Source organism: Moschus berezovskii, chromosome 18 (assembly GCF_049115385.1).
Source record: "Moschus berezovskii isolate FMDL1 chromosome 18, NW_MosBer_1.0, whole genome shotgun sequence".
Classification (NCBI taxonomy): Eukaryota; Metazoa; Chordata; class Mammalia; order Artiodactyla; family Moschidae; genus Moschus; species Moschus berezovskii.
Window position 1 is genome coordinate 69,685,348 of NC_142477.1, and position 12,221 is coordinate 69,697,568.

Here is a 12,221-nt window from a genome sequence, read left to right on the forward strand (position 1 = left end):
GTTTCAGATATTTTAGGGGCAGGTAGGGCTTTTAGCCCTCAGATGGGGAGGGCAAAATGGGGTGATTAGGGAAGTGCCAAAAGGTATGTCACCCAGAGGGATCCTCCAGGCTGACCACAGCCTGGGCCCCAGCCTTCTGGCACAGCACAGGTTGGTAGATCTGACAGCATAGGCTCATTGCAGATGATTATGGTTAAAATCTTGGGCAAGATCTGAAGAAAGCAGGTTTCAGAACAACTGGACTTAAACTAGCTGTGTTTTAAATGACAGAGCTGAGGGGCCATGAGGGTCCTACTACAGCCCATATTATTAAGGGACAGGGGCACCTCTTCCCACAGAGCAATAACACGAAGAGGCAAGCAGCCAAAGATCAAATCTTCTGCCAGCTATAGAACTGATAAGACTACAATCACTTATGGAACATTCAGTCCTCTGTGTGTGTGGTCTGAAAAATCAAACCAGACAAAGTGTAGGTTTTGGTGGAGGGTGGCAGGGGAGGGGGATGGGGGAGCAGAATCAAAACAGCAACTTTATCCGGATGTGTTTTTAACTCTCCCAAATAAATGCATGTGGAGGAACAGAATCAAACATGTTTCTCAAGCAGAGAAAATTATTTTGTTTTCAAACACCAACCAGGTAAATATGGTCTCTAAAATGATTAGAAATGCAATTGATGTACCACTGTGATTATTCTTTCTAATCACATACCAAATTTCAAGTACTTTCTGTAAATTACTCACAGGCAATTAAGTCCTTTAGATTCATCCTGCGATGGTGGCAGTCTTGTTGGGCCATGTTTGTCAACACAGCTGCTGAGATCCTGACAGGAAAAAAAAAAAAGCCACATGACTTTTTTAGCTCATAATTCAGTTAGTTTCTTTTCCTGAGGTTACATTTGGGCATCCTAGCCATGCAGGTAGCAAGGTAAGTGGCTCTGGGTCAACAGCTAGGAAATGGAGCTCCCTTCCTAACATCCCCACAGATGAAGAATGATCAGATGATGTATTTGACCTCTCCCTGTCCACCTCATTCCTACAAAGGCAGACACACACCATGAATTCTAGATTTGTCCTTCAGTTGTTTCCAGTGTGCACTGCAGGTGCAGAAGGGTCAGGGGAAAAAGTACAAAGCTGAGCCAGACCTCATCTGGATACTAGCTTCCCAATCTACTCATCCAGTTCTGTCTCCAACATGACCTGAAGACCACTTGGGTGACCCAGAAAAGATTCCTGTGAACTGTGCCACTCTTCACGTTCTAACTGCTGCTCTCCTCACTTTGTCCCCTATGCAGCCCTTCCTATCTCTTTAAGGGACATGAATATCCTAAGTTTTCTAAGTCTTTTCTCCCAAAGCAAATCAGAGGTTCCAAAAGGGCAGGGAATACCTCTGTTCTTTTCATATCCTACATTATTGCTTCTGCTGCTAAGTCGCTTCAGTCGTGTCCAACTCTGTGCAACCCCATAGACAGCAGCCTACCAGGCTACCCCGTTCCTGGGATTCTCCAGGCAAGAACACTGGAGTGGGTTGCCACTGTATTGCTGCTGCTAAGCAAATAGCAGTCTCTCAAAAGCAAATTGTGTGAGGACTCTCTTGGTGTCAGTTTTGTCAGCTGTACTAGATGTGTAAGGTGGATCAAGGAAAGCAAATACCAAAAACAACAATAAGGCAGAGTCAGCTCTACAAAGAAACCCTATTAAACTAACACCTTGTCTTTACTATACTCTGAGATAATTCTGTTGTCTTTCTTTCTTCATACTTTGTGGCTATGCTAACTATGAATAAAAAAAGTATAATTTTAACCTTAAAATTATTACTTTTCAGGGCAAACCTCCAATTTGTCTTCACCAATTGACTAAAACTAGCTTCTATACCTCGGATCCTTTCACATCCTCTGTAAATTTGTTTTCAGTAGAAAGTACTGGAAAGGCCACAAAATAAAATGCTGACTTCCCCTTATAACTGAGACCAAAGCCAAGTTGTTACATAAATTTAAGTTCTCACTCCTTTGTTGCAGGGGGTGGGGAGAAGTACAGTCATGAATTAATGGATTATTTGCCTTTTGAAATTTAAAGGATGAAGTAGGTGGAATTTTCATTCCTTTTCTCCTAGAATATCTTGCTTTTTAAAATTTCTCATTGCCAGTATAATAGTAAGTCAAATGACAAGGAATCGAGGGTAGTAGAGGAAACTGGGGGCTGGTTATCATGAAGGTTGTGTGGGAGCTTTTTCCTTTCAACTTTGGAAAAGATGGGCACTTTATCTGTGGAGACATGGGTTCTGGCCTTATCAGCATTTACCCAGGAGAAGGCCTCCACCATAATGGAATTAGCAAAGGTCACTTTAACCGCTAGGACTAAAATTTGGGTCCTCCTTTGTAGATGAGTCCTTCATTGATTGATCTTATGGCTTTCCACAGACTATCTGGTATGGAGGTTTACATGATCAGTGACTATTGCTCCTCTTGTACCTTCTTCAAGTCGACCTCAGTCACATTTTGTACTGTGTGCAAATCACTACCGATTTTTCCTCTACCAACGAGTTCTCCCCTTGAAAGAGTAAGTTAGCATGGGATGCAGAGGAAACGGCTAATTTCTACCAGGACACTGGGACAATCGCCCAAATAAAGGCGACAGACGTCAGTCAACAGCTTCCTTTCCACACTCTTTTTTCAGTCCTCAATCCATGGGCCAAAGAAGTCCTAACGTCAGACTCGCACCCTCACCCGGTCAGCCCACCCCACGTCCTGCTCCCCAGACCAGACCGAGAAGAAGCCTGGCGCTGGGAGGTGAGCCTGCCACCAACCCGAGGCTTTTCACCGCCAGCGTGGATTAAGTAACACCCGCAAAATCAGCATTTGCACACATGCCAAAGGCTGATTACGGGCCTCTCAGCCAAGGCAGCCGACACTACTTCAGAGCAATTTCTCCAATTACTCAGCCCCAGGACAGCCGGGGCGCGACTCCAGCGCACTCTCCCGGGCTGCGGAGCCTGTTACGAGGCCACCTCACGGCCGCCGGCGGGCCTAAACCACGAGACCGCCACCCACCCGCACCAGTGCGGGCCGGCGCTTCACGCTCCAGTGACTGGGTCCCTTTTCTCGCCCCGGCCCTGGAAGAAACCGTGTTCCTGCTGGGAGTCCCGAACCATCTCCCTGCGGCTCCAGAAAGGACTAGACTGCTTGAGCCGCCTACGCCTCCAACCCACCCTCAATCCACGAAACACGCAGGGAGCTGGGCAGGAAGCTGCGGATCGCAGTATGCAGAAGAGAGACGCAAACGAGTCTGCGGGATGGAAAGAGCAGCTGCTGCGGGGTCGTTCAGTGTCAGCGTAGCCTAGCCCACCCCACAAAAGCCAGAACACGTCAGAGTTTTGCCCACCGCGACCCTATTGCTCCCGGGCTGCCTTGCCGCCTCCTTCGACCAGTGCGTCTGCGTCTCTGGCCACTGTCGGAGACCAATTGGTTTTCAAATAAGTAAGATAAACCTAGGATCTAAATTTCCTTTATGGGGGACCGACCTAGAGGCTGTGTAAATGTCTCCTGACAGACGTAATGGAGGGTTATTAGCAGTACAAAGCCTGTCCGACCCGTAGCGTTAGTTCAAGGGAATATTTCGGTGTCGCACTGAAATTGCTACGCATGTAAACCAATTTCCCCGACAGAAGGGTAAACACAGACTCGTTTGAACCGCGAGATGAAAACAGATGGGATATCGCAAACAGTTTCCCAAAATACAACAGACTTCTGGGCCAATTACACGTGGTTAGCTCTGAATGGCAGAGGAAATAGTTTTCTTTGCTGCTAAATGTCACAAAAGTCACCTAAAGGCACTGAAGGAAGCCGCTCTGTTTTTGAGAAACTTACTAGAATTAATCTGTGCTGGAGTCACTTGCGAAAAACAGTCACCCTTCTGCCCCGCCCCCACTCCCCAGCCCCCCAGGTCACAGGGTTCCAGGCTCTTGGGAAGGACAGAACAGTTTGGGGTGGTGATCCGGGCTCTAGGGTTTCGAAGTCTGAACCCACCCGTCGAGAAAACTGAAGGAGGGGAAGGAAATCTGGCACGGAAGGACCCTGGTGGGTCCAATGAGCACGCGGGGGAATTAGACCGCGAGCCCCGAAAGGGGCCACGGTCTCCTCTCCCCGCCCGGACCTGTGCGTCCCTCCTCCCGCAAGCACGCCTCGGCCGCTCGAGTGAGAAAACAAAGGCTCACGAGGCTGCCTTCGATGCCAGCCGATTAAGTCAGGGCTGCACCGTGTGTGTGAACACGGAGCCCGGCCTCGCGGGCGCCGGGCCGAAACCCCCAAGAAACTCCGGAGAGGCCACAGGACCCGGCCCCAGGGCCTCGGGGGCAGAGCCCGGACCGGGCGGCCTCTCCCCGGAGTCCGCGGGAAGCTCTGCGTTCCGGGCCTGGCCGGCGCCTCCGGGTGGTGCGGGGCGCGGAGACTCAAGGGAGTTCTCTAGGCAGGGGACTGAATCTCCGAGGCGGGAAGCCTGGCAGCGGGCGCGCCCAGCCCGCCCGAGACCGTCCCAGAGGACTCCCGGACGGGGCTGGAGGAGAGAGGCCGGGCGGGGCGCGCCGGCTCTCAGCTCCGCCCGGCGCTGCGCCGGGCCCGGGTCACCGCTCTCCCGGGCTCCGGAAGCCGCGCTGGCTGGGCGGCCAGGCGGGAGGAAGCGGCTCGGGCCGCGCCGCCCGCGCCCAGGAGCCGCGTGCAGGGTTCAGCCGTGTTTCGGTTGCCCTCTGACCTGACCCTGAGCGCACAAAGGCCTCCCGGGTGCGCCGCCCTGGCCCAGGCTTCCAGTCGCTGCCAAATTAATGAGCCCACGTCAGGTTGGGTTTACAGCTCGGCCGGGAAGCAGCCGAGTGGAAAATGAGCTGGGGGCCGCTCGGGGGGTCCCCACACGAGTGCAGGGGCTGCCTGGCGTCCCTGCGGCCGGGGACGTCGAGGCCCGCGCGGGGCCGCGCTCAGTTCTCCACGCGCCCTCTCCCACTGGCCCTGAGGGCGCAGGCCGCGCCGAGAAACCTGCCGCTCGGTGAGAAACGTCTGTCCTGCTTTCTTCCCCAAACACACACTCCACAGTTACCATCCCAGCCGCACAGGCCAGGCTTGCTCAACACGGGTCGTTGGGTTGCGGCTTGGCGACCCTTGGGTGTCTTTGCGGCGCCTAGAGCGGCGGCATCGAATCAGTGCCTCCTGAACGCCGAGGCCCCGGGACTCCGAGCGCGCGCCCAGAGGGACTCGACCTACTCCCAGCAGCAAGGGTCTGGAAGGCCAACTCGGAAGGCGTTTCACGATCTGCGGCTGGTGCTCGGTTTTGCAAGTCAAAGATAAAAGTCGAAAAGGGATTTGTTTGTTTTGAATGAAGATCTATCTTCATCCCAAAGTCTTGAAAACTGACTGAAGGTCTGCTTTCTTACTGGTCTTTAAACACTATGAGGAATTAGGCTCAAGAAACATGATTAAACTTGAAGCTGATAAAGCTTTAATTGATTTATAATTATGACAATGATTTATAAATACGACATTGATTTATCATATTTCTTCCAGCATTTACAGGTATATTAAAAGAAAGCATGTGTGCATGCTCAGTCTTAACGGACTATTTGCTACCCTATGGACTATATAGCCTGCCAGACTCTGTCCAAGGGATTTTCCAGGCAAAAATACTGGAGTGGGTTGCCATTTCCTCCTCTAGGGGATCTTCCCCACCCAAGGATGGAACCAGTGTCTCCTGAATCTCCTGCATTGGCAGATGGATTCTTTACCCATTGAGCCACCTGGAGAGCCTGAAAGAAGGCATTTTCATCTAAAAAAACATTCAAAAGTTCAGAAGAGACATGCTCTGAAGAAGAAGCCCTCATTTTCTGCAGCTTTGTTGCTGTTGAGAGCCAAAGTTGGGAGCAACTGGTCTGACATTTACCTTGAATCATTTGTCACTTCTGCGTCTTCCTCATCCTTGCTTCAAAGAGCACCCTGCCACACACCCCTTTTCTTCTGATGATCTGAGTAAGGATAGCCTTAGGTCACCTCTCATGACACCCCAGTTACTCATCATTGTCCCCTCTCTAGATTCCACACACATCCCTCTAGGCATTTTCTGGGCACCATCCCTTGCAGACCTTGCTGCCCTGAGTCCACACCTTCCTCTGAAACTTCAGTGTACTTGGAAGGTCAAGCTGCCTTTATGATGTCAAGCAGTCACTATCTTTAAAGGTGTTCAGTATCTCACAGAGTAGCATACAATTACTTGATGTGCTATGATTATCGTTTTGGCAAACTGTCTTCTCAGCTAAAAATTTAACACGTTAGGAGCAATGACCAAGACCAGTTGTCTCTGTTGTCCTACAGTGCAGTGCTGGATCAAGAAATGTTACCTATGTTGACTCCACAGCTAATCTGAATTAATACATGCATGCATGCATGCTAAGTCGCTTCAGTCGTGTCCGACTCTGTGCGACCCCATGCACAGCAGCCCACCAGGCTCCTCTGTCCATGGGATTCTCTAGGCAAGAATACTGGAGTGGACTGCCATTTCCTACAGTCCCCTCTAAAAGGCTAGTTACTGGAGTGGTAGTGGTGGGTGTCCATTCTGAGATATGTCAATATATTTGTTTTTCTTCTGAAGCCAGATTGAGAGAGTACCATTTAAGAAATTGACATTTTGATTGGAGGAGGAGAAAGGGAGAGGTGGGTAAGAAATATAGGAGGGCAGAGGATCTTGAAAAATAATAGGCATGTGTATCAAGACAAAGTGAGGCTACCTAAGGAAACCAGGAGGGCACCAAAGAGTTAGGAAGCAAGAACACTCAATGGTGGGCCCGGAAGAGAGGGGGGAAAGTGGGCCATGCTAAGGACAAATTTCACCTACTATGAGTCACTATGGTTTTATGATTTAGAGCTCATGTTCATCACTCCTTGGACAGATTGTATAACCTATGAGCATCGATTTCCTCACCTGCAAAATGAGGATGGTAATAATACATAGATCACAGAGTTATGAGGATTAGATAAAATAACATTCAGGTAATAAACATTAGCAATGACCGCTCTCAATTTCACCTGGGAGCAAGCACTACATCATAACGTCATTAGGCCTTTGGCATTCCTGTCCGCTCTATTACGATGTATCTTACAAGCACACAGTGCAGTGAGTAAAGTGCTGTTCCTTTTATATGTAAGAAAGTGAAGAAGAGTCACTAGATAGTTTAAAGAAGATATGTAACAAAAGACAAAAACCAAATTGGAAAAATATGTAGCTGAGAAGAGTTAGAGAACTTTTTAAATGTTCACACACAGACACACACACACAAATCTTCCAAGTAAAATCCTTGTAGAGATGAGAAAAGTTATTGCATCCAGAAAATGTAAAAACGATGCTTTAAAAATGAAACATTAAAAGAAGAAGGAAGAAATTTTAAAAATTAAAAATAGGGTAGCAAAAAGAAATTCAGTAAAAGAGAGTTAAGATGAAGTTGAACAATCTTTCAGAAAAGAACAAAAATACAGATGAAAAATAGGGGGAAGAAAGATAAGAAAACTAGAAGATCAATACAGGAACTCGTACACTCAAATTAAATTCCAGGAAGAAAGCACAGAGATAATAGAGGGAGATTTTTTCTTTTTTCAAAGAATCAGTACAAGAAAATTTCCCAGAACTTAAGTTCTTAGACTACAGAAGGGCCAGTTGAATGCATAGCACAAAGACTAACAAAGACTTGTACCAAAAGGCGTACTCACAGAATTCAGAAACTTGTGAATAAATAGAAACTCCAAAACTGTTCCAGAAAGAAAAACAGGTCCCAGGCCAAAAATCAGAATGGCATTGAACTTCTCAAAAATAATACTAGAAGTGAAAAGATAATGAATATAGCAGTGTGTTTACAATTCTAAGGAAAAATAATTTCCAGTCCAGAATTCTACAGCCAGCTGAACTACTCATGTGTGCAAACAAAATTAAGATATTTTCAGCCATGCAAAATTCTAAAAGTTTTATCTCCCTGTACCCTGAAACAGATGCTGCTGACTCACCCAAAAGCCATCTCCATCTTTCTTTCTTTTTATTTTTTAAGGCATCATATAGCCATGTGCTTCCGAGAAGTCAAGCCTTTCCCCAGCTCCAAGGAGTACCCTTAATTAATCTAAGTCAACATGTTGTAATTCCTTACCCTTTGCTAATGATTGGCTTAGAAATAGGCATGTAACACAACTGAGATCAATTAACTATCAGGAAAATTCTGCTAGGGGTGGGGTAAGATTTTCTTCACATCAAAAAGAAGTAAAAGAAAGGGACTTCTTCATTTGTATGTAGTTGTATGAGGACATGATGCTCCAAGTTGGAGCAGTTACTGTATGCAGTTATCAAGGATGGAACACAAATATCAAGGATGGCAGAGAAGAAAGATAAAAAGAAACTGCATACTTGATAATGTCACTGAGCCATTGTATTCCTCAAACCTGAACCTAGGCAATATCCAGACTTATTGTTTCAAGAATGCCAGAAGGCAAACGCTGGGCACTTGAGCTCATCTCTCAAGCTGAATTGTATAGTGAAAGCAATAATAATTTATAAAAATGCCTACTATTGACTGAGTACTTAGGTACTGTTCTTTTTATAAATGTCTATGATAAACCTGTGAAATAAGTACAGAATTGCATCCATTTTGCAAATGAGGGCATATTGGCTCAACAAGTACATGAATTAGCCAGATCTGTAACCATTACTCTCTGACTCTAAGGTTTGAATATTTTATTCCAACTCTGTGCTCAGGACAGGTGTGAATGGAGCATGGGAAAATGTTTGAAGTATGCTGAGTTCAAACATGGTCTCACTAACCACTTTTAATTCACTTGGTTATTTGCCAACATAGTTCTGATTGTGGTAACCAACCTTCAAGATGGCCCCCAGTGATCTTCACTTTCTGGTATTAACATTTTTGTGTAGCCCAGTCCCTTAATGAATAGGGCTGACCTGTGTAACCAACAGGATTTCCTGACAATGTGTGAATTCCCAGGCTATGTCATAAAAGCATCATGGCTTCTGCCTTGCTTTCTCTTGGATCACTCACTCTGGGAGAAGCCAGTTGGTGTGTCACACACACTGAAGAAGCCCTATGGAGAGGTCCATGTGTCAAGAAACTGAAATCTCCTGCCAATATCCATGTGTGTGAGCCATCTTGAAAGTAGATCCTCCAGCCCCAGACAAACATCTGATGATTGCAACCCTGGCCAACACTTGACTACAACCTTATGAAAGACCTTGAGCCAGAACCATCCAGCTAAGCTACTCCTGAGTTCTTGACCCATAGAAATTATGAGATGTGTTCATTGTTTTACAACCTAAATGTCCATCAACAAATTGAAATGGAGAAGGACCCTGTGGTCCTGCCCTCCCCTCCATTGTCCTCTTCCTGCATTTTGTCTGTGGAAAAACTTTAGCCAAAGAATAAAATTAATCAGAAAAGTGAGAAAATGCAGAAACAAAGGAAAACAGTGCAACAAGACTAAATAATAATAGTTTAATTCCTCTTCATGGGCTATAGATCATATTCTGAGCCATATCCTGTGAGCTGTCTTATAGATACGGAAACCCCTACCAGACAGAAGAAGTTAACCACATGATGAGTAGACTGTAAACTATAGCCATGATATAAGCTGCCACAGTTCCAAGAATTGACCGCAGAGAAATGGGAACAAACCAACCCTAGAACTGAAGACTAACTGTACCTAAAACAATCAGCTGAGGCTGGTCAGAGCACTGATGACTATCAGAGCTAACTGTACTGTCTTTACCTGTAACCCCCTCCTGTCTATGAAATCTCTTGCCCACTGACTGTCAGTTGTGGGGGAGTCAGCCCTTGGACAGGAGTTCACCCTCCCCATGGTTGCCAGCATCCAAAATAAAGCAAACTTTCCTTTCCACCAACCTTGTCTCTGTAGTAGCTTTTGAAGAGTGAGTAGCCAGACCCCCACTTTTGTTTATAAGACAAATGGATTTTTTAAAAAAGATGTTTTTTATACACATATATGTATATGAATATATAGTGAACTCAGCATACTTCAGCAAACTAAACTCCTCAGTCATAAAAAAGAATGAAATAATGCTATTTGCAGCAACATGGACGGACCTAAAGCTTATCATACTAAGTGAAGTAAATCAGGAAGAGAAAGACAAATATCATATGATATCCCGTACATGTGGAATCTAAAATATGACACAAATTGAACTTTTATACAAAAGGGAAACGGACTCATGAACATAGAGAACAGACTTGTGGTTGCTGAGGGAAAAAGGAGATGAGAGAGGGCTGGACTGAGAGTTTGGGACTCAATGCAAGCTATTTTATATAAAAGGAGTAAACAAGGTCCTACCATATAGCACAGGGAATGATATTCACTATCCTCCGGTAAACCATAATGGAAAAGAATATTAAAAAGAATGTATATATATGTGTATATATATACAGAGAGAGAGATATCTGAATCACTTTGGTGTACAGTAGAAATTAACACAACATTGCAAATGAACTGTATTTCAATAAAATTAAAAAATTTTTACAGTGTTTATTACTTTAAGCTGCTCAGTTTGGGGGTAATTTGATATATAGCAATAGATAAATTAATACACTGGGTAATTTAATAACCTTCTTCACTTTAAAGGCAAAAGGAGCCTTAGGTTTATCGATTTATATTTTTCAAAGAGACATATGTGGTCCTCACACAACACCATGGAGGAGGGCATGGCAACCCACTCCAGTATTCTTGCCTGGAGAATCCCATGGACAGAGGACCCTGGCAGGCTACAGTCCGTGGGTTCACAAAGAGTTGGACATGACCAAATCAACTGAGCATGCAGGCTTGCACACAACACCGTGAAAGGAATAAAGTACCAGCTCAGAAAACTGATCATCAGACACACGTGTTCAAGGTACTCAAGTTGCTGCTGCTGCTGCTAAGTCACTTCAGTCGTGTCCGACTCTGTGTGACCCCATAGATGGAAGCCCACCAGGCTCCCCCTTCCCTGGGATTCTCCAGGCAAGAACACTGGAGTGGGTTGCCATTTCCTTCTCCAGTACTCAAGTTAGCCAGGGACAAAATTAATAGAACATTCTGGGTCTTTTTCGCCAAGCCTTTCCAGTATCCCTGTTTAGAAGTTGGCTCAAGCAGAAAAACCCAGAATAATACAAAATAAAACAAAAATGAAAGAAATCCCCAAAGAGCCCCTAATTTTCAAATATCTCCTAAGAGGCAATCAGCCACACATAACACTCCCAATGCGCCCAGCCTCACTGCCCTTGTGGTTCTCATTGCACACAAGAGTTTATAGTCTTGGATCTTGTCCAAAATTGTAGACAGTCATCAGTTTTAAGAACATTCACGTATTCTGAATAGTGAAACTGTTAATGGTTATGGTGTTTATAGCTTGGGTTTAAATAGGAAACTAATAAAGATAAAATCTCTGTTTGATAAGGTGCTCAAACCCCAGTCAATGGAAAGTTTCCTGCTGCACAGTGCGTTCTTTGAGTCTATCATTGAGCCCTGGGTCCAGCCTCAGAAAACGCAATTAGGAGGGAGTTAAAACTCACAGAGCTAATGCGCTTTTCTTAGAACTAATATTGACGTGGTAAGTGCTACTTTTGGACAATAATAAGTGAGTGGGTGACTGAGTGGGTCTGCTTTTTGTTAGGCATGAGCCCTATAGGGTTTGTTTGGGTTTCCTGTTTACTTTGAAAGAGCAAGCAGAATCTCTGGGGCCAAAACTGCTCTGACAGAAACCTCAGTTGATGACCTTGGCTTGAGTTGGGCAAACCCTTGCAAATAAAGTCTCCTCTTTGCTCCAGAGGTAGTAAAGTTGTAATGTATGTGGTCTTTCAGGAGTAATCATCTACAGCAGGGAACTTGGCAGAAAGAAAGCCTGAGTTTGTTTCTTAGAAGTCATTCGCATTAAAGTCTAAAACGGACTGCAAAGCACATACCCATCCACAGTAAATGTTGCTACAGGTGTAGGATGTTGTGGTTTCTAACATCTTACATGTGTTCTCTAAACAATACCTCGAGTGTCTTTTTGTTTCTGGGCTGTGTGGTTTCCTGTATTTCCAGCAGATGATCCCCTATGTAGAAAGACAGCTGCCTGCAAAGTTTACTGAAGATTGTGTATAAAGACACACATGCAGAAAATGGTGTTGGCTCTGAAAGAAGCTTGGAGCAAGAACAGGATGGAGCCTGC